Source organism: Colobus angolensis, unplaced genomic scaffold (assembly GCF_000951035.1).
Source record: "Colobus angolensis palliatus isolate OR3802 unplaced genomic scaffold, Cang.pa_1.0 Scaffold18, whole genome shotgun sequence".
NCBI lineage: Eukaryota > Metazoa > Chordata > Mammalia > Primates > Cercopithecidae > Colobus > Colobus angolensis.
Window position 1 is genome coordinate 7,567,572 of NW_012114932.1, and position 22,375 is coordinate 7,589,946.

Here is a 22,375-nt window from a genome sequence, read left to right on the forward strand (position 1 = left end):
TCCAGTCTATCATTGTTGGACATTTGGGTTGGTTCCAAGTCTTTGCCATTGTGAACAGTGCCACAATAAACATATGTGTGCATGTGTCTGTAGAGCAGCATGATTTATAAACCTTTGGGTATATACCCAGTAATGGGATGGCTGGGTCAAATGGTATTTCTAGTTCTAGATCCCTGAGGAATCGCCACACTGTCTTCCACAATGGTTTCAAGTAACTTCTTTGTATCCCAGAACAAAGCTCGATAATATTTATAGGAATTCCAAAATATCCAGTGCTCAACAAGATAAAATGCACAATGTTTGTGTTATGAACGGAATGTTTGTGTCCCCCTCTAAATTTATATGTTGAAATCCTAACTCCCAATATGATGATATTTGGAGGTGGGCCTTTAGGAGAAAATTAGGTCCTAAAAGTGGACCCCTCATGAATGGAATTGGTGCTCTTATTAAAAAAACACGCGAGAGCTGGCTTTTTCTCTCTTTGCCATGTAAAGTTGACAATATGCAACCCAGAAGAGAACCCTCACCAGAACCAACTGTGCAGACATCCTGATTTCAGAATTTCAGTTTCCAGAACTATGAGAAATAAATGTTTGTTGTTTACAAACCACCTAGTTTATGGTAATTTGTTACAGCAGCACAAATTGACTAAGACAGTCTGAAATCTAATAAAAACATTACTAGGCATGCAAAGAAGCAGAAAACTGTGACTCATAGTAAGAATAAAAATCAATCAATTGAAACTGACTCACAACTGACACTGTTAGAATTGGCAAACAAGGATAGTAAAAGAATTATAACTAATAGATGCACGAGAGATATAAAAAAAGATTCAAATCAAACTTCTAGAGATGAAGACTACAATGTGTGAGCTGTAAAGTACTCTTAATGGTATTATTGACAGATTAGACATTGTAGAAGAGATTGGTGACCTTGGAGACATAGACATAGAAGCTGTCCAAAATGAAGCAAAGAGAGAAAGGAAACTGATTTAGTCATGGTTACCCAGACAGAACTGAAGAATACATATATGTAGATACATGAGAAAGGACTGATGATGTGAATTGGCTCACTTGATTGAGGTTGAGAAGTCCCACAACATCCTGTCTGCAAGCTGGAGAAGCAGGCAACCAGTAGTATGACTCAGTCCGAGTCCAAAGGCCTCAGAACCAAGGAGGCTGATGGTGAGAATTCTGAAACTGAGGCTGAAGGCCTGAGAACCCAGGGGGCTGCCATACAAGTCCTATTGTCCAATAGCCAGAGAATCTAGAGTTATGATGTCCAAGGCACATCCCCACTCTGGAAGAGAGAGCAAAAATTCACTCTTACTCCATCTTTTTGTTCAATTCAGGCCCCCAGCTGATTGGATGATGTCCATCCACATTGAAGCTAGATCTTCCCCACTCAGTCCACCAACTCACATGCCAATCTCATCTCATCTGGAAACACCCTCTCAACCATTCCTGGGGCAGCCCAATCATTCCAATCAAATGGCAAGCCATCTATGTTTCCCTTTCAGCAGAAAAGGGATGTGCTCAGTGCCCACTGAAGCACTGATAATAAACAATGCTTTCTCAGGTACCTAAGTGTCCCTTAATCCAGGCAAGTTGATACCCAAAATCAACCATCATAGCATCACAGAGACTTTTTTTTTAATGAGCAGAGGATCAGTGAGCTGTGGGCCAGTTTCACTTGGGCTAATATTTGTGAAACTGGAGTTCCTGAAAAATAGGACAAAGATAAGGGTACAAAAATATTTGAAGATGAGAGGCTGAGGCAGGAGAATTGCTTGAATCTGGGAAGCAGAGGTTGCAGTGAGCCGAGATTGCACGATTTCACTCCAGCCTGGACGACAGTTGCGAGACTCTGTCCCAAAAACCAACAAACAAAATATATATAACTATGTATATTTGAAGAAATGGCTGGAAAATTTCCAAATTTTATGAAAATTACTAACCCACAAATCCAATTGTGAATTCCAAATACAAAAAATATAAATAAAGCAACATCAAGACACTTCATGACTGAATTGCTCAGAAACAGGGATAAAGAGAAAAATCTTAAAAGCAACCACATGAAAAAAACCCACACATTATATACAGAGGAACAAAGATAAGGATGAGAGCAGACTTTTTTGGGGAGGGGGGAAACAATACAAGTAAGGAGACAATGTACCCATATCTCTAAAAGTACTAAAAGATCCTTATCAAATGATACTAAAACCTAACAAAGAAACTACAAGAAAACTACAAACCAATATTGGTCATAGTCAGCTTCTCCATTGGCAGACAACATGGTCATGTATGTAGAAAATGTGATGGAATCTATGTTTTAAAAATACTAGAACAAATTATTTTAGCAAGATCATAGGATACAAGATTAATATGCAAAAATCAATTGTATTTGTACATACTAGCAATGAACTGGAAAATAAATTTTTTTAAATGCTATTTACAATAGTATCAAATATATGAAATAGGGATAAATCTGACAAAAGATGTGAAAGTCTTCTACACTGAAACTATAAAACACTGGCAACAGGAATTAAATTAGACCTAACTAAACAAACCAACAGATATAGCATGTTCATGATTTAGAAGAATTGATATTATTAAGATGTTCATTCTTCCCAAATTGACCTATAGGGCCAACTCACTGCCAATCAATACAGCAGAAGGCTTTGTTTTTGTAGAAATTAACAACCTAATTCTAAAATCCAAGGGACTTAGAATAGTGAAGGCAACTTTGAAAACAAAAACAATGACTAGCCTAGGCAACATAGCAAGACCCCATCTCTACAAAAATAAAACATTTGGCCAGGCATGATGGTGTGCACCTGTAGCCCTAGCTACTCAGGAGGCTGAAGTGGGAGGACTGCTGGAGCCCAGGAGCTGGAGATTGCAGTGAGCTATGATTATGCCACTGCACTCTAGCCTGGGCAAAAGAGCAAGACCATGTCTCTAAAAAAATAATAATAAAAGAAAAGAAGAACAAAGTTGGAGGACTACTACTACCTGATTTCAAGACTTTCTATAAAGCCAAACTAATCAAGAGAAGTGTTATTGTCATAAAGATAGACATAGAGCCATGGAACAAAACATCCAGAAATAGACCCACCTATAGATGGAAACTGATTTTTTACAAAGTCACAAAGGCAAAGCAGTGGAGAAAGGATAGTCCCTTCAACAAATGGTACTGGAACAATGGGATATTCATATGCCAAACAAATGGACTTCATATCTTGTACTATGTTTAAAAGTTAACTCAAAATGGGCCATAGGCCTAAACATAAAACTAAATATTATACAACTTCTATGAGAAAACATAAGGAAAACATCTTTGACCTTGGGTTAAACAAAGATCTTATAGACCCAACCTCAAAAGTATAATCCAAAAAAGAACAAATTGGTGAGTTAAACTTCATCAAAATTTAAAACTTCTGCTCTTTCAAAGAATGAAAAGGCAGGCACAGGCTGGGAGAAAATCTTTTTAAATCATATATCCAATGATGGAATTCATTCAGAATATATAAAGAACTTCCAAAACTATATTATAAGAAAACAACTCAGTAAAAACCTGGGCAAAAGATTTGAACAGACACATCATCCATGAAGACAGACTAATAGTAAATTAAGTGCATGAAAATATGCTTGACATCATTATCTATTAGGGAAATGCAAATTAAGTCCACAATGAGTTACCACTATGTACCTATTAGAATGACCAGAAAGAGAAAGATTGACCATGTCAACGTAGGTGAGGATATGGAAGAACTGGAACTCTCGTATACTGCTGCTGGGAATGGAAAATGATACAGACACTTTGGAAGACAATTGACAGAGTCTTTGAAAGTTAAACATACACCTACCATATGATCCAGCCATTCTGCTTCTAGGTGTTTAGCCAAAAGGAAAGGAAATATATATTCATTCAAACACATGTGGATTGAATGCTCATAGCAGCTTTATTTGTAAAAGGAAAACTGGAAAGAGCCCAAATTTCCATCCACAGATAAGCAGATATACTGTATAGGCTATCCATGTAATGGAGAGTGACTACTCAGCAATAAAAAGGAATGAACTATGAATACACATACACTTCAACTTGGATGAATCTCAACATGATTATGCTGAGTAATAGAAGCAAGATAAAGGACTCAGAGAGTACATACTATAAATTTTCATTTACATGAAATTCTAGAGAAGGCAAACTAATTTATAATGACAGCAGATTGGGGTGGGAAGGAGAGATGACAAAGGGGCACAAGGACCCTTTGGGGATGGTGAATATGTTCACTATCTTGATTATAGTTTCACTGGTTTACACACATGTCAAAACTTATCAAATAGAACAGTTTTAGTATGTACAACATGTTGCATGTCAATTACACCTCAGTTGAGTTGGGTTCTTTTACAATTTTAAGTTTAAAATAATCTGTGAATAATAATCTTTAGCCTTGGCCTTGGCCAAGATGCCTTCTCATGCATAATTCTTTGCAGAGAAAGCTACATCTCCTTCACTTATGGTGGTAAGCCAAGGGGTAAACAAATGCTTTAATCATCCTCATAGCTGTAGTTCTAGAACTTGACTCATAAGAAGTACTTAATGTGTGTGTAACAATAATACTTCATGCTTAGAAGTTATATGGGTCTAAAATTCAATAACTAAAGAACTATAAAAATGTGATTTGCAATAAACTTAAAAGGTGACATCTAGGAAGTGTTGCACATCACAAGAGCATGTATTTCTTTCAAATATACAGAAGAAAATCAAGGAACAACTGAGCAAGGTCTACCCTGCAAGGGGTCCTGAGGATGGTGATCCAGCCAGTGAGTCAGAATCTGACTTATGCCCAGGAGCCAGCTACCTCAAAGTGCTGAGCACATCAAATTCAAAATGGCTGGCGGAAATGCTCGCCTCTGGTAGAAGAGCTGCATGTAAATTGGACACCAGAAGGAAAACAATTTAACTCATGCAAACACAACTCAGCTAAAAACAGAGATTAAAGAGAACTGCTATAACTCACACCAAATATTTAGCAGCTGCAATTTTCATTTTTTACTGTTGAGTTCAATTCACAAAAACAACAATAATATTTATTTAACATCTGTTATGTGTCAACAGTGTGGTAGTTATCTTTAAGGCTGTTAAGCATTTGAATAAATTATAGGAGGCAATGAAATCTCCCTTCTAAGAAATCCTTCTCATTTGGATACAGAATGTGACTATACAAAATGAAATATGTGTAGATCTTCCAAGACAAGAGCTTCTTTGTGTAGCTCTTCCAAGACAAGATCTTCTTTGTCTATGACATTTTTGTATATATTCAAGTTTTCATGGCCATGATGCCTTACATAAAACATTAATTAATTGCAGCACAGTTCACAATAGCTAAGATTTGGAAGCAACCTAAGTGTCCATCAATAGATGACTGGACAAAGAAAATGTGGTACATATATACAATGGAGTGCTATTCAATCATAAGAAAGAATAAGATCCTGTCATTTGCAACAACATGGATGGAACTGGAGGTCATTGTGTTAAGTGAAATAAACCAGGCACAGAAACAGAAACTTCATATGTTCTCACTTATTTGTGGGAGCTAAAAATTTAAAAAATTGAACTCATTGAGATAGTAGAAGGATGGTTATCAGAAGCTGGAAAGGGTAGTGGTGGAGTAGGTAGAAATGGGGATGGTTAATAGGTTCAAAAAAAAAAAAGGATGAATATGACATAGTATTGGTTAGCACAACAGGGTGACTATAGCAAGAAATAATGTAATTGTACATTTTAAAGTAACTAAAATAATATAAATGGATTGTAACACAAAGGATAAATGCTTGGGGGATGGATACACCATTTACCCTGATGTGATTATTATGCATTGCATGCCTATATCAAAATATGTCATGTAACCCATAAATATGTATACCTATTATATACCCACAAACATTAAAAATAATTAAAAAAAAAAATTAATGGGATATTATGTCATTTCCCCCAGGTCTGGCTCAGTAATTCCCCATGAACAATGTAGAGGTCATACTGTCTAGTTAACTTGGTTGAATAAGGACTCAATGAATGGGGAAGAATGTATTTGGAAATTCTTTCCTAAAACTGAAATACTATGGTCATCCATTCATTAGATAGTCACTAAATTCCTACCATGTCCTGGGAGTGTGCAGTGGTGAACAAGCCAGACATGTGGTCTTTGCCCACATGAAGCCTACGGGGAGACAGGAGATCCAAAAATAAATAAACCATTACACATTGTAATTAATTGAAAATATTTGTGTATACTAGGTGGCAGAGAAAGCCCAATGTGCTGTCTCACTGTAATTTCCAGTCTCTCCAGGAATAAGAAAGGCACCGCTCCACTGCCTCTTAATTGCAGCAGCTTTTCTATGTTTTTGCATTAGTAGTAATTATGTGCCCTTGACATTTTTGTGCTCAGAGTGCAGCAATCTGCCTAACAAGCATGGCTTGCTTCTCCCTGAACATAACTACTGAGTAACTGGCAAGCAGGCCGGACTGACCTGCACCACGCACAGAGCCAGAGCCTGCCGCCAACACTTCAGGCCCAAGGGTTGTGCTCTTGGGTGCATAGCACAGAAAAGACTGCCAGACTGTGTCAATCTTTTTAATCATGCTTACGCATATAGGTTAACCACGGTTATGTAAGCAGGTTCTGAGAAAAGGTGAGAAAGAGAATGGAGAGTTTTGCTACAACAGAGGCAGGATTCTGAATTTATTTCCAACTGCCTGTCTTGTCCCTCCTGGAGACCTAACCCCTCCAGCACCTACACACACAGCCTCTTTAGAAGCAACTCTCCTGCCACTGGCTCAGAAAGGCTGACTCCTAAGAATTCTATCTTGCTCCTGAGAAATCTCAAGCTTCTTTTGTGGTAAGTGGCTTAATGAGACAGGATGAGTAATAAGCAAGATTATTGTTATATCATTTTATGTTTTTATCATGTTGTCATTGCACTGGCTAAGTTCATCTTTGATGTAAAAATACTAATGCAAATTGAGGCTGTGATAAAAGGGCTTTCAATATGAAATAGACAAGACATATAATGGAAAGAAATGCTTCCAGAATGGATTTCCATAAAAATGTGACAAGACTTTCTCAGTGTCATTCTTTAAAATCTCTGCTATTTTTCATCAAATGTCAGATGTTAAAGCATTTGCATAGTATCTCTTGGAGGGCTGGGTGTAAAGACATGCATTAATATCAGGTTAACAGAAAATATCTACAATAGCATAATGTCTACACACAGATGCTCAATAAATGCCCATAGCATTTGTTATGACTAATTATTATGAGGTACATTGACCCCTTTTTATATCAAATAATTTAGTAGACCCTCACTTATAGATCTTGTACTCCTACTTGGTTGAGAATGTATAAAAATGACCAAAAATGTCAGGGTGAATTTCATTAAATCTTATATAAAGATCAAAATGTAGGCCTCTGGCTGTGAAATTTAGAATCTCATCTTTTACTATCCTTGAGCAGCTGTGAGTGAAATGGCAGATCAAAGTTTATTTTTCATAAATATTTAAGTAATGTCACAATTAGCAATGCTATTCTAGATAATTATTTAATTTCACTACATATTATAAACTGAAAATCTATGAAAAATATTATATACCAATGTAATTGTCTTGGGAAATATAATAGAAATGGACCATAGTTTTGGTATTAGGTTTGTGCAAAAATAATTGCTTTTAATGGTAAAACCGCAGTTACTTTTGCACCAACCTAATGGTTCATATGACATCACCAACAATCAGCCAGAAAGCTGCATATTAATCTTAAATGAATTGTTGCCATTAACAAAGCTTTCCTCTCTGAGATTCAGCTGGAGTTCATTTTGGAAAAACATTTAAAACTGTTATGCACATGAATCTCTGAAAAGATATGAAGCTCTGGCAATAAAACAGCAAAAAAACAAATGAAGGCTAAAAACAGAGAGAAACAGTTTCCCAGTGCAAAAGGTTTTCTATTATTTTCATTATCATTCCTTAGATGTTTTGACTGAAAATACAAAAAGAAAAACAAATAGATACGTTTTCCTCAAAAACTATCACTTTATTTTTGTGCCACAGTTTTTGTTTGTTTAAAATAAGATGACAGAGAAGAAAATTATAGAGATAAAATCAATTGTAGTAACTAAACAAACAAACAAAAAAATCAGTTGTAGTCACCAAAGGAAATCAGTCTGTATCTCCAAAATCTTTGTGTGAGAGCTCATCAGTGTGGTTGGCAGATGTTTTACAAACACTTAGGGAATCTGTCATGAACTTTAAACGGAAAACCAAGAGAGCTTTTTCTATTTGCCAAGAAATCTAGGAAAACAAAGGGAAATTAAACCCATTAGCCCAGTTTAACATCATGTGCTTCCCCCACTCGTCCCTCCTCCCATAGCCAGGGCTTATGCTCACACACTGAACCTTACTTACCTTCCTTAGGTAATACCAGTTGGCCCCATTTCAAGGCTTTAGAAAAGCCTCATCACTATGCACCCAATATTAACACTCAAAGTCCCGCAGGGCTGTACCTCAGACGGCTGTTTCTACTGAGCGTGATACTCAGCAGATGAATTTTTCATAGATTTTCAGTTTATAATATGTAGTGAAATTAAATAATTATCTAGAATAGCATTGCTAATTGTGACATTACTTAAATATTTATGAAAAATAAACTTTGATCTGCCATTTCACTCACAGCTGCTCAAGGATAGTAAAAGATTCGTATAACCAGCATTGCAATTATGATGCAGAACTATTCCATCATCACAAAGATATGCCTTCATGGTATCACCTACCTGCCTTCTCTCTACTATCCCTAACTCCTGACGAACACTAATCTCAATAACTTTGTCATTTCAAGACTGTCAAATAAATGGAATCGGCCAGGCATGGTAGCTCACATATGTCATCCTAGCACTTTGGGAGGCCGAGACAGGTGGATCAGTTGAGGTCAGGAGTTTCAGACCAGCCTGGCTAACATGTCAAAACCCCATCTCTACCAAAAATACCCCAAAATTAGCCTGGTGTGGTGGTGCGCGCCTGTAGTCCCAGCTACTCAGGGGGCTGAGGCACGAACATCACTAAAATCCAGGAGGTGGAGATTGCAGTGAGCCAAGACTGCATCACTGCACTTCAGCTTGGGCGACAGAGTGAGACTCTGTCTCTAAATAAATAAATAAATGGAATCAAACAGTGTGTACCCTTTTGAGATTGGCTTTTTCACTTACCATAATGCACCTGAGATCCGTCTAGGTTGTGTGAATCAATAGTTCATTCCTTTTTATTGCTGGTATAGATGTACTACACCTTGGGGCTATTACAGATAAAGCTGCCATGAACATGTGTATAGAAGTTTTTGTGTGACCAGCCTGGGCAACATAGCAAAACCCCATCTCTACCAAAGAAAAAAAAAAATTAGCCGGGCATGGTGGCATAAACCTGTGGTTCCAGGTACTCAGGAGGCTGAGGTAGGAGGATCGCTTGAGCCCAGGAGATCAAGGCTGCAGTGAGCCACAATCACACCACTGGACTCCAGTCTGGGTGATAGAGCAAGACTCTGTCTCAAAAATTTATAAAAAGTTTTTGTGTAGGAACATAAGTTTTTATTTCTCTGGCATGAATGCCAGAAGTGCTGTTGTTGGATCGTATGTTAAGTATATGTTTAGTTTTTAAAGAAACTGCCAAACTTTTTTCCAGAGTGGCTGTACCATTTTACATCTCCACCAGCAAGGAGAGATCCAATTTTTCCACATTCCTGCCAACATTTGATATTGTCACTATGTTTTATTTTAGCCATTCTGTAGGTGTGTAGTGAAACTTCATTGTGGTTTAGTTTACACTTCCATCAAAATGAGTGATGTTGAACATCTTTTCATGTGTTTATTTGCCATCTGTATATCCTCTTCAGTAAAATGTCTCTTCATATCTTTTGCCGATTTTCTAATTGGATTTGGGCATGGGCCAGAGAGATGGAGGAGGGGCAGTGCATCAAAAATTTCCCTAAGTGTATCTACTATGCAGCCAAGTTTGGGAAGCACTGCATCATTATAACTTCTTTATATCAGTACACTCTAAATGTAAGCCATTGCACCTGTGCTAATATTAAAATAAGGTCAGTGTGGGCACTGGCTAATTAAATACGCCTGCAGTCCAAGGGAAAAACACTGGAGATGCTTTCCATGACCTCAGGTTGTTTGCATATACTCATCATAGGGCTGGAGGAGTGAGCCCTGCAGGGAATATTTCTGGAAATGTGGCCCAAATATCTTCTGCTTCAGAATCATGGCATGTGTATGTGAATGTGTGCACCAGTGTACATGTGTGAAAAACCGTGATTCCCCAGTCCCAAGCCCCACACCTACTAAATCAGGACTTTTGACGAGGAGGCCTAGAAATCTATACATAGCCCAGGAGATTTGCATGCGCTCAAATATTTGAGACCTACCTTGCTCAAGGAAGACTGGGGACCCAATCTTCACTTCAGGGCATAGGTGGATGCCTTCCTATTAAGAAATTGGTTGGCCGGGCTTGGAGGCTCATGCCTGTAATCCCAGCACTTTGGGAGGCAGACATGGGTAGATCTCAAGGTCAGGAGATCGAAACTATCCTGGCTAACATAGTGAAACCCCGTCTCTACTGAAAATACAAAAAATTAGCTGGATGTAGTGGCACATGCCTGTAGTCCCAGCTACTCGGGAGGCTGAGGCAGGAGAATCGCTTGAATCTGGGAGGCGCAGGTTGCAGTGAGCCGAGATCACGCCACTGCACTCCAGCCGGGATGACAGAGCAAGACTCTGTCTCAAAAAGAAGAAAAATAAATTTATTTAGGCAGGGCACAGTGGCTCCATTCTGTAATCTCAGTGCTTTGGGAGGTCAAGGCGGGAAGACTGCCTGAGGCCAGGAGTTTGAGACCAGCCCAGGCAGGACCTTACAGCAGGACCCTGTCTCTAAAAAGAAAAATAAAGAGGCCAGGCGCAGTGACTCACGCCTGTAATCCCAGCGCTTTGGGAGGCCAAGGCAGGTAGATCACCTGAGGACAAGAATTCGAGACCAGCCTGGCCAACATGGCAAAATCCTGTCCCTACTAAAAATACGAAAATTTGCCAGGCATGGTGGTGGGTGCCTGTAATCACAGCTACTCAGGAGGCTGAGACAGGGAGAATTGCTTGGACCCAAGAGGCGGAGCTTGCAGTGAGCTGAGATTGCCCCACTGCACTCCAGCCCGGGCAACAGAGCAAGACTCTGTCTCAAAAAATAGAAATAAATAATAATAAAAAAATTTAAAAAAGAAACCAAAACAGGCGTAGTGGCATGTGCCTGTAGTTTCAGCTACTCAGGAGGCTGAGGTAGGAAGATTGCTTAAGCCTAGTGGTTTAAGGCTGTATGAGCTGTGATCATTCCACTGCATTCTAGCCTTGGTGACAGAGTGAGACCCTGTCTCGAAAAAAAACCAAATTGATTTAGAGAAGAGTTGCCTTGAGCCAATTTGGAGCATAGAAACATGTGTTCTACTTCTGAAATGTGAGGCACAGAGAGGGGCAGGATACTGTGTTTTTGTATACTGCCAAAGTGTTCTTGAGAAGCAGTAATTTGTAGTGATCAATAAAGATAATATAACTAACATGTATGAGCACTAGGCTTTCCCCACACACTAGCTCCCCTAATTCTTATAACAAGTGAGAGGTTATTATATTCTCTACTTTGTAGATGAGGGGGCTGAGGTTTAGAGAGGCCTGGTCATTTGCCAGTATCATAGGACTGGCAGATGTCAGGCTGTTTTTCCTTCTGGAATTTCCCTTATTGTTGTCTTTAGTTGTCCCAAACTCCAGTTTTTATTATTAAATATTTTTAGAAGACCTACTCAAACCTCATTTTAAGAAGAAACCAGGCCAGGTGCAGTGGCTCACGCCTGTAATCCCAGCACTTTGGGAGGCCGAGGCATTTGGATCACTTGAGGCCAGCCTGGCCAACGTAGTGAGACTCCCATCTCTCTAAAAATATAAAAATTAGCCAGGTGTGATGGCGCATGCGTGTAATCCCAGCTACTTGGAGGTTGAGAGGGGAGAATTGCTTGAACCCAGGAGATGGAAGTTGCAGTGAGCCGAGATCACACCACTGTACTCCAGCCTGGGTCACAGAGCAAGACTCTTGTTTCCAAAATATGTAATAATAATAATACAAATTAGAAAAATTATTTTTAAAAGAAACTATAAGAATTTATAAATGTATTTACACATCCCTGAATAGCCTAACCGATCATCATTTGTGGGCTGAAATAAATGCTACATGGAAGTGGTATATCTAATTATTTCTCTGGTGTAGTACTGCAGTCTAAACTGTAAGCATCAAGCCGGTTCTAAATAGAGACAGTGGAGCTCCCTGGAGCACTCAAGTGGTAAACTACTATACAGTGGTAAAAATTCCTTTTATCCTGCTGCTCAGGAACCTGTCACTATGGGGAGAGTAAGTCACACCCTTTAAATATACACATGTGGCCCTGGTGTCCATTTACACAGCTGCCATTAAATGGCTCATCCAGGTGAAAGCCCTTTTGTTTTCCAGCTTCTGTCCTGAATGATCTTGGATGACTGCCTCAGGTCCCTGTGTGGCTCTGACATAATTGATATTTTCATAACATACCCAGCTTCATTGTTCACAGTTCCTGGTCTGTGCCAGTTTATGTGTTTGAGCCTCAGGTAAGTTGAGCGCTGTGGACATATGGGTGTAATGAAATGGTTTCCTCTCTTCCCTTTCCACATTCAAAACCTAAGTCTTCCTGCAAGGCTCCCAGCCTTCAGGATTTCCATAGAAATCAGAGCCTGAGGCCAAGTTTAAGGTGTAAGGCTCTATCCCAGAGCTGGAAGGGTGAGGGTAAGGGAGTCAATGTGGGGTGATATGAACTAAACTGGCCAGGGTGCTGCAGAAACCACACCAGTCTCAGCCACACAGGACTCTCTGGACGGGCCATGTGGAGCCACCACATTTCGAAATCGTCACAGGGGAGGAAGAGAGAGGAGCTTATCTCCTGACTCTCTGGTCAAAGTGGGTCCTCTGTGGATTCAACTCTCCCTCAATTTGGGCTATTTACCTTTTAGGCAGTGACAAGGCAGCCATCTTCCAGGCTCCCAGCCAGGGGGCAAGAAGCTTCATCTGAGTCTGCAAGTGCTGGGACGATCCAGTGCCCTGTGCTAGGGCCTGGGCTGCAAACGCCTCGGCTCCCATAAGGTGGGCATTGTAGCAGCCATGCCTAAGCCCAGCTGTCAGCCCTCACCCTGTGGGGAAGCAGCATCTGCAGACAGTGGCAGAGAGAAGGTGAGACTGGGAAGCTGGGGCTCCCCACTGAGCAAACAGCCGGGGCCCAGCAGGCAGATGGGGCTGAGCAAATGTGGGGAGGCCCAAAACTTAAGTCCAAGTAGTTCCCTTCCTGATTCTAATGTTGTATCTGAGTATCAGTCACGGTTCTTACTTGCAAGCCACAAGAACATACTTTAGCTTCCTTAAACCAAAAATGAACGTATTGGGTGTACATGGAAGAGCTTTCAGAAACTGAAGAGTGGGCTTATAATGCAAGCAATGAGAGCTGGCAACTAGGCAGCAGAAACCGGGGCCCAAACACCACTACCATGGGGGCAGGACCCTTTCTCTACTAGACCCTAACATCACCACCTCCTCATGAGACCTCACACCATCAGCATGCCTCCAAAGAGTGCAGGGGCTCTGATGTTTGTTATGGGTTTAACTGTCCCCCCAACCCCTAAATTCTTATGTTGAAATCCTAACCCCTAGCACTTCAGAGTGTGCCCTTATAGGGAGATAGGGTCTTACAGAGGTAATCAAATTAAAACAAGGTCATTAGCATGGGCCCTAATCCAATATAACTACAGTCCCTATAAGAAGGACATAGAGACATGCATAGAGGGAAGGCAAGGTAAAGAGACATAAAGAGAAGATGGCTACCTACCAGCCAAGGACAGATGCCTGGGACAGATCCTTCACTTGTGGCTCTCAGGGAAACCAACCCTGCCGACACCTTGATTTTGGACTTTAGTCTTCCAGAACTGTAAGAGAATAATTTCTGGTGTTTAAGCCATCCAGTTCGTGGTATTTTTGATAGCAGCCCCAGCAAATACAGTCCTGGAGAGCCAAGGGGGAAAAAAGAAAGAGAATCCTTACCAATTTGTTGAACTTTTGCAGATTGCTAAAGTACTTTGATGCACATTACCTTGCCTGGCAGGGCTGTCTTCAAGGCCGTGAGACCTGTGTGGTCACACAGGGCTCTGATCTCAGAAGCACTTGGTTCAATGCCCTGCTGTTGCCATCTTAAAATTCTTCATGTTTTTTTAAGCCAGGGACCCCACATTTTCATTTTGCACTGGGCCCCCCAAATTATGTAGGTCCTGTCACCTGGTTATCGCAGTAATCTCATGAAGTAAACAGAGACTGTTGTTACGTGTGTTTGTTAATAATGAAACCAAAGCTGAGAGATGTTAAGCAACTTGATCAAGGTCAACAGACTTCCCCAGAGTTGGATCAAGATCTGAGATCTCGGATGCAATGGCTTCTGTGTCCACCCAATTTTGAGATTCTGTCCATTCTAGAACCTATGTAAAATGTAAGAAAATTTGGAGGTAAACCTTTACACAGCTGCCTTGCCTTCACTCGATTATCCTGGCAGAAGTTTAATGCTTGAAAGCAAGCTTGGGGTCTCCTGGATAGTCAAGAGGTTCCTCCATCAGCCTCATCTCTGCCACTGGTCTGCTCTAGTCTACTTTTATCTGTGTTCCTATTAGACTTCATGTCTGGAAAAGCAGGGTTCTTACCTGCCCAGGCCCCAGGTCAACCTCGCTTGGGTTCAGATAGAAACTGCTGACCTCAGGTCACTGGATTCATGTCCTAAGCCAAGGTCCTTGAAAAATATTAGGAATTAATCAGTTAACCTCTTCTTTGATTCTAGATATTCTCTGTCTCATTTTTCCTGGGATAAACCAACCCTTCTAGTTGGTCTAGTATAAAGTTTCACTGTCTCTCCCATCTCCTTTCTCTTTTCTCTCTTCCCCCTTGAGTCCTTGCTTTACTGATGTTCTTCCATTAGGCCAACTGTCCCTTTCCCTTGACTTTCTTACCTTTTCCCCAGCCACCGTTCCACCAGAGTTTTCTAACAGCCTCTCAGTTCTTCACAGCTCTGCCTCTACCATCACCACCACATCCTCCCATCGGTGTCCTAAATAAACATTTCACAAGGTGGTGCTTCATTACTCTTGGGTTCTACTCAATTAGGTCATTTTCCAAGTTCACGAAAATTGGAATAGGTAAGAGGAAGTTTGAGGGTTTAAAATTTATTTACCACAGAATGCAACATTGGAGGGTGAGGTGTACAGTAATTCTATTTTGTTGTTGCTTATTTATCCCCTGAGGCAGACATAAGTTATTTACACACATGTCTTTCTTTGGACAACTTCTCCCCCATTGTGTGTGGTATTGCGGGGCTGTCAGCCTCTTTGGTGCCTTCCCATAGGACCCAGGGTGGCCAATCAGAGTATCCTATCCTCCAGCGATTGGCTCTAGGATTCCCAGGTGACACAAGCAGCACCCATCAGAATTATCCTTGCCAATGGGGATCTAGAAAACTGGAGGGAGATGGTCTCTCTTCCTCTATGAATGGGCAAGCATGGAGACCAATGCTAACAGGAAAGAAAAACTAAAAGAAGTGGGGTGGGGTCCAGATTTAAAGACTCCAACTTGATGAGATCTCTAGTGATGGTTACTTGCTCACAGAGTCAGTGGAGATCGAATTGACCAGCAGCCATTTAGAGTTTTTTTTGTTTTTTTTCTTTTTTTTTGAGATGGAGTCTTGCTCTGTCACCCAGGCTGGAGTGCAGTGGCCGGATCTCAGCTCACTGCAAGCTCCGCCTCCCGGGTTTACGCCATTCTCCTGCCTCAGCCTCCGGAGTAGCTGGGACTACAGGCGCCTGCCACCTCGCCCGGTTAGCCAGGATGGTCTCGATCTCCTGACCTCGTGATCCGCCCGTCTCGGCCTCCCAAAGCGCTGGGATCACAGGCTTGAGCCACCGCGCCCGGCCATTTAGAGTTTTAAAGGCAGGTGGTGTTAGAGAAAACTGAAGTTTGGCAAAGAGGGGTCTTGAATGCCCAGAGTGATGGTGCAAGATGGGAGCTAGCACTGCACTCAGGACCTTTTCCTTTTTTAATGTATGGGGATTTCTGGGTTGTTCTAATGCTTGGGGGTTGCTTTTGGCATTGTGAGACAGGAATGCTAGACTCCTGCAATGTGCAGGACAGTTCTACAAAACGAAGAACTGTCCTGTTAACTTGCTCTCTCTCTGCAGGAGAGAAAAAAACCAAACTGTAGAAAGAAACAGAATTGTGGTGTCATTGAGTGAATATATGTATCCAGCCCTGCAGATGCCTGAGATCCACCCTCAGGCTGTACCTTTTCCACTGAAGCCTGTTTGCACTGGGTTTGGTCACTTGCAACACAAAGAGAACTAACAATTTCACACACAGTGGGAGTTACAAGTGCTCTGCTCTTCTGCAATTGCCTTCCATAAGTCTCTAGTCTATATACTAAATTAAAATTCATACTAAATTAAATCCATATTAAATCTTCCATCTGCCCACAAATCTGACCATGTCATTCCTCTGTCCTAAGTTCTTACTGACTCCTCTTTGCCCAGAGGCTCCAGGGCAAGGCACAGAAAGCCCTCGTGCCTGAGGGCTGACCACCTCTCCTGCCTCGTCTCTGGCCACTTCCTGCTTCACTCTCTATACTCCAGAACAACTGCACTATTTGAGGATTTCTGCAGTCTCACCTGTCCATGCCATTGCTCCTCTGCCTGGAATCCACTTCCTACCTCTTTTGTCCACAGTCAGCTCAGTCATCAAATCCCTCACAGGAAGCCTTCCATGAACCCCCGGCTGGATTAATGTTCCTATTCTGTGCTCCCAAAGCACAGCGTGTATACCTCTATCTTATGACCATCTTACATTAAAAGATCTGTCAGTGTGTCTGTCTCACCCACTAGACTAGAAGATTCCCAGGTTCAGGGGTTGTATTTTAGTCAATTATGTTTTTCACAGCAGCTAGCATACAGTGACTGGCACATAGTAGGTCCTCAAAAAAGATCCTGTTGAACTGAACTGGTCCTTGTCATAGGTCAAATATAATAGTGTTTCTGATGAATCATAAGTCGTATTGGATGACATCTGGGATGACCTGCAGTTTATAGAATCTATCATTCTTTGAGTGAACCACTGGTGTACCTATGACTATTTGTATGACCCTTGTATAAAAAAAAAGCTCTCTAAAGACAAATACTTTTTTAAATGGCTTGAGTTACTTAGTTGAACAGAGAAAAACAAAATGAAAAATGAATGCTTTTCTTTTTTTAAGAGACAAGGTCTCACTCCGTCACCTGAATTGGAGTACAGTGGTGCATTCACACCTGACTGCAGCCTCAGACTTTTGGGCTTGAGTGATCCTCCTGCCTTAGCTTCCCAAGTAGCTAGGACAACAGGGGCCTACCACCACACCTGGCTAGGTTTTTAAAAATTTTGTAAAGATGAGGATCTCACTATGTTGCCCAGGCTAGTTTCCAACTCCTGGCCTCAAGCAATCCTCCCTGCTTTGGCCTCTCGGAGCACTGGGATTACAGGGGTGAGCCACCACGGCCGACCCAGCATTTTTTAATTACATGAGGCCATTTTAGTTCCCCAAAAAAGCACAGTGCAGAGGCAAATACCACTCCAGAGGCAGAGGTGAGGAGCAAGGCTACTAGAGGTGGTTACCTTTCTGGAGCAGGAAGGGAAGTAAGATTGCCCCTGAGTCCAGCCAGCTGTTGTCCTTTGGCCTGGGTTTGGGAAGGAAGAAACGAGTTCCTGTGGCATCTGAGCATCCAGTTCCCTGTCTGTGGGTATAGACAGCATTCTCATTTTATCTTTATCATCTCACAGTATATCCTTGTTTTTACTGTTTTTGTCTCAGAGGAGGTGGTAGGGTGAAGGGAGTGAGGAGAAGTGAAAAATGTGTATTTTTAGCCATGACACAGCCAAATGTTCTGAGTCTTCTTTTATAACCACATTTAAAAATAAATGTCAAGAGTTAGGAATTAAGTGATTTCTTAGTGTCCACATCCTCCTTCCATCCTTAGCGTTGGCATGTCTCCTTCTGACCTGGTTACCCTTGTGTGGGGCTTCTTTCAACTCCAGATGTATACCTCGCTAGCTGCATGGAATTTTTAAAGACATCACATGAAATGCTCTTGCTTTTAAGGTTAAAATATGCACCTTTATTCTGAGTTTAATATAATAATACAACTGTTCCTGTGCAAGGATGTGAGCATGATTTTCCATGAAAATCATGCATTCCGCTGTGCTTTCATTCATTTTTTCATGCCATATTTCTCAAACATACAATAAGGGTAAAAAATCAGGCAATGTACACAAAGATGAATAGCCACCCTTCTTTCTGGAAGTTACCATCTGGACAACTCTTTCTCATAAGGGCTCTGAAATGTGCTGACATTAGACTCACCTGAGGTTATTGCTAAAATACAGATGCCTGATTCAGCACCCTAATTTTGCTGAATTAGATCATATATGAGATAATGTATTTTCATGTCTTCAAAATGCCTTCTAACTAAGGAATAGTACGACTTTCAGGAAGAACTAACGCCATGAAATTCATAAGCATGTGTGTGAATGCCCTCAGTCAGGTTTCCAGAAGGTACTAAGTTTTAAGTTAACAACTAAGACTGAACCACTGTGGACAATGAGGCCTACACTTAAACCTCACTCTAAGCATTACCTGCGTCATGGCCTTGGGAAAGTTATTACACTTGTCTTTCTTCTCACATGTTTAAACTTGGGATAAAGCCCACCTTACAGAGTTACTTTGAGAATTAAATGGAACAACATTTGTAAAGTCTTTACCCAGCACCCAGCATGTAGTGATGCTAGCCAGCAGTCTTTCTAGATTGATGGACACTCTTCAAAGATAAGATGTTTTTTTTATAATAAAATATTTTTTTCTGTCCCAGGTATATGAAAGCACAGGACTCAAGCCATTAGCTCCCTTATTCCACTGCTCTACACCCTGTGGTTTAAAATGGTTAAAATTATTTTTCAATTAACGGCTTTATTGAGATATAATTTATATACAGCAAAAGTCACCATGTGTAGTATACAATCTGGCCAGGCAAGGTGGCTCATGACTGTAATCCCAAGACTTTGGGAGGCTGAAGTGGGAGCATCTCTTGAGGCCAAGAGTTTAAGACCAGCCTGGGCAACAAAGCGAGAGCCTGTCTCTCAAAAAAAAAAAAATTAAAAGTAAAACTTAGCTGCAGTGATGTGTGCCTGCAGTCAGGAGGCTAACGTTGGAGGATGGCTTGAATCTAAGAGTTTGAAGCTTCAATAAGCTATGATTGCACTACTGTACTCCAGCATGGCCAACTGAGGGAGACTCTATCTCTAAAAAAATAATAATAACTAAATACAAGTCAATGGTTTTCAGTGTATTTACAGAGTTGTGCAACCAACCACCACTATCTAATTTAGAACATTTTCAAGATTAGTTTTTAGAATGTGTGTGTGCGCCTTCCTTAGGGTAAGTGAGCTTATCCTATGGAATTTTTTTTTTTTTTTTTTTTTTTTTTAGATAGGTCACCCAGGTTGGAGTGCAGTGGCACAATCATGGCTCACTGCAGCCTCAACCTCCTAGGCTTAAGCCATCCTCCCACTTCAGTCTCCCAAGGAGCTGGGACTACAGGTGCATGCCATCACGTCCAGCTACTTTTTGTATTTTTATAGAGATGGGGTTTTGCTATGTTGCTCAGGCTGATCTCAAACTCCTGAGCTCAAGTGATCCACCCACCTTGGCCTCCCAAAGTGTAGGCATTAGCCACCATGCTCAGCCCAAATTTTTAAAAACAAATAAACAATATTATATACGGTAGCAGTTATTTTCTCCTTTACACACCTTGGGAGACTACAGATGCTTTCTTTAAGGTATTATTTTCTTCTTTCTAATTTACCTCCTGGAATTGTCTTCAAAATTTTGTTCACATCGTTTTAAGTATCTTCAGTTGTGGTAGATCATCTTTTGAAGATGGATGTGAATGAAAGTGATCAAAAACAGTGATTATCTATCTTCAATGACCAGCAGAGGAATACAAACTGGTTAATGCTGTCGGGTGGGGGGTGGGGTGGGGGCAAAAAATCAAGGATTGACTATAAATCAGTGAGACAGGTGATCTACTGTGGCCCATATCTGAACTCTAAAGGTGTAAAGAATGAACAAATTCATAAAAACAGCAGTAAATATCAATACGTAAGATACAAGTTTGTTATAATCATGTAGGGAGATAGTGTTAAATCAGTCCAGGAATAAATGGATTCTGACCAACTTGGCACCAAGATCTACTATGACACTTACCATATTGTGCTATGAATGCGTATTTGGCTACATGTCTCATCAGGATGAGCTTCTCTAGGGCAGGGACCTTGTCATATTTGTCTAAATATTGCCAGCACTTACCCCTATTCCTGACACAGTTGGAGCACCCAGTGAGTATCCTATGAAAAACCAGAGTATCAGGCTCATGAGCTGTAGGCTGTGCATAAAGACGATACCTGTATGAATTACTTGCAGACAGAAAACTTTTTCTTCAACTGGTTCCTTAAGTTACTTTAGGGGAATTCTGTGGCACAGAATTCTGGATTGAGACACATGGATTGCTAAGTAACCGCAGAGCAAAACACAAATGATTTACCAATAAGGAATTATTTTATATCAGCAATGCATACGTAAACAAGAGCTGACTGCAAAACATGTTGGACACACAGAACACAGAGGTGCATTTTAAAACTCTTCATGCCAAATATTATCTATTTCCTTGTCCAAAATAATACTGAGGGATTATAAAAGCAGAAATAATTCAGGTCCAAATGAACTCTAAAGTGTATATATTTTTACTATATTTATTTATTTATTTTTGGAGATGGAATCTCACTCTGTTGCCCAGGCTGGAGTGCAGTGGCATGATCTCGGCTCACTGTAACTTCTGCCTCCAGGGTTCAAGCGATTCTCCTGGCTCAGCCTCCTGATAAGCTGGGATTACAGACATGTACCACCAGGCCTGGCTAGTTTTTGTATTTTTAGTAGAGACAGGGTTTCACCATGTTTGCCAGGCTGGTCTTGAACTTCCGACCTCAGGTGATCCACCCGCCTCAGCCTCCCAAAGTGCTGGGATTACAGGCATGAGCCACCTCACCCAGACTATTTTATATTTTTATACATTCTGAAGAAAATCTGTACTTCTTCCTCATGCTGCATTAACAATAGTGAACATGTATTGTTTATATTAGAAATGGTTTAAATTAATCATCTCTATATGATGCAACTAGTTATTTAATTGCACAGACTTTCTTTTAGCTGGAAATTTCAAGATGCTGTTGACAAGTAAATATGTGAACAGAAGGACCCACTGACTTTAATTAATATCTGAAAATAAATTGTATAGGTTCAAATAATATCTTGGTATTACAGATTAACAAAGCATGTTCACATGCCCACTATCTCATTTACTTGCCTTGAAGGTACTGATTATCTTTATATTATAAATGGGGGAAATTGAGGCTGAAGGAGATGAAGTCAAATTGCTCCAAATCACAAAGTCAGTGCATTGCAGGACCAGAGTCATAACCCACGATTTAGACTCCTGGTCTAATCTCCTTTCTCTTCTGAGTCCAATTCATCCCCTCTGTAGCTTACCCTCACCATTCAACTTACAGGTCGTGAACACCTACCTACTGCATGCTCTCGTATGTCCGAGGGAATCTGACTACACTTTAAAGATTTGGAAACAAATCCACTACGAGAAGCAAATGCCAATACTGCTGCCGCTTCCACCCCAAATAGACTCGTACACTTTGTTAGATGAACCAAAAGATATCTCCTCCTTCCTCCTGCAGTCAGGGGAGAAGCCTACTGATTGGAGAGAAGAGCTCGGGTGTGCCATTTGCCCTCTGTTTTTTGCAGGAAAGGATTAATAATACCTTAGCATAAGGCCAGGATTTTTAGTAGGAAACAAGGTAAAGTCACATGAATAGAAGGAAAGTACCTTTCTTGTTTAGATAAAAATGGGGAATCCAGATAGAAATTAATTATAGTGCCACTGTCGGTGGGAGTGTAAATTATTCCAACCATTGTGGAATGCAGTGTGGCCATTCCTCAAAGAGCTAAAAACAGAATTCCTATTTGACCCAGCAACCCCATTATTGGGTATATAACCAGGGAAATATAAATCATTATGTCATAAAGACACAG

The 22,375-nt window shown here is 40.8% G+C and overlaps 1 protein-coding gene across 1 annotated transcript in view; it reads left to right on the forward strand.

Moving 5' to 3' along the window:
• The first annotated feature begins 6,642 nt into the window (after nucleotides 1–6,642).
• The window catches only part of TTC39C (tetratricopeptide repeat domain 39C), a 134,646-nt gene continuing 118,913 nt past the window's right edge, over nucleotides 6,643–22,375 (forward strand). Inside the window, exon 1 of the mRNA XM_011939257.1 lies at nucleotides 6,643–6,905. The gene's annotated coding sequence lies outside the window, so the exon portion shown is untranslated. The remainder of the gene's footprint in view (nucleotides 6,906–22,375) is intronic.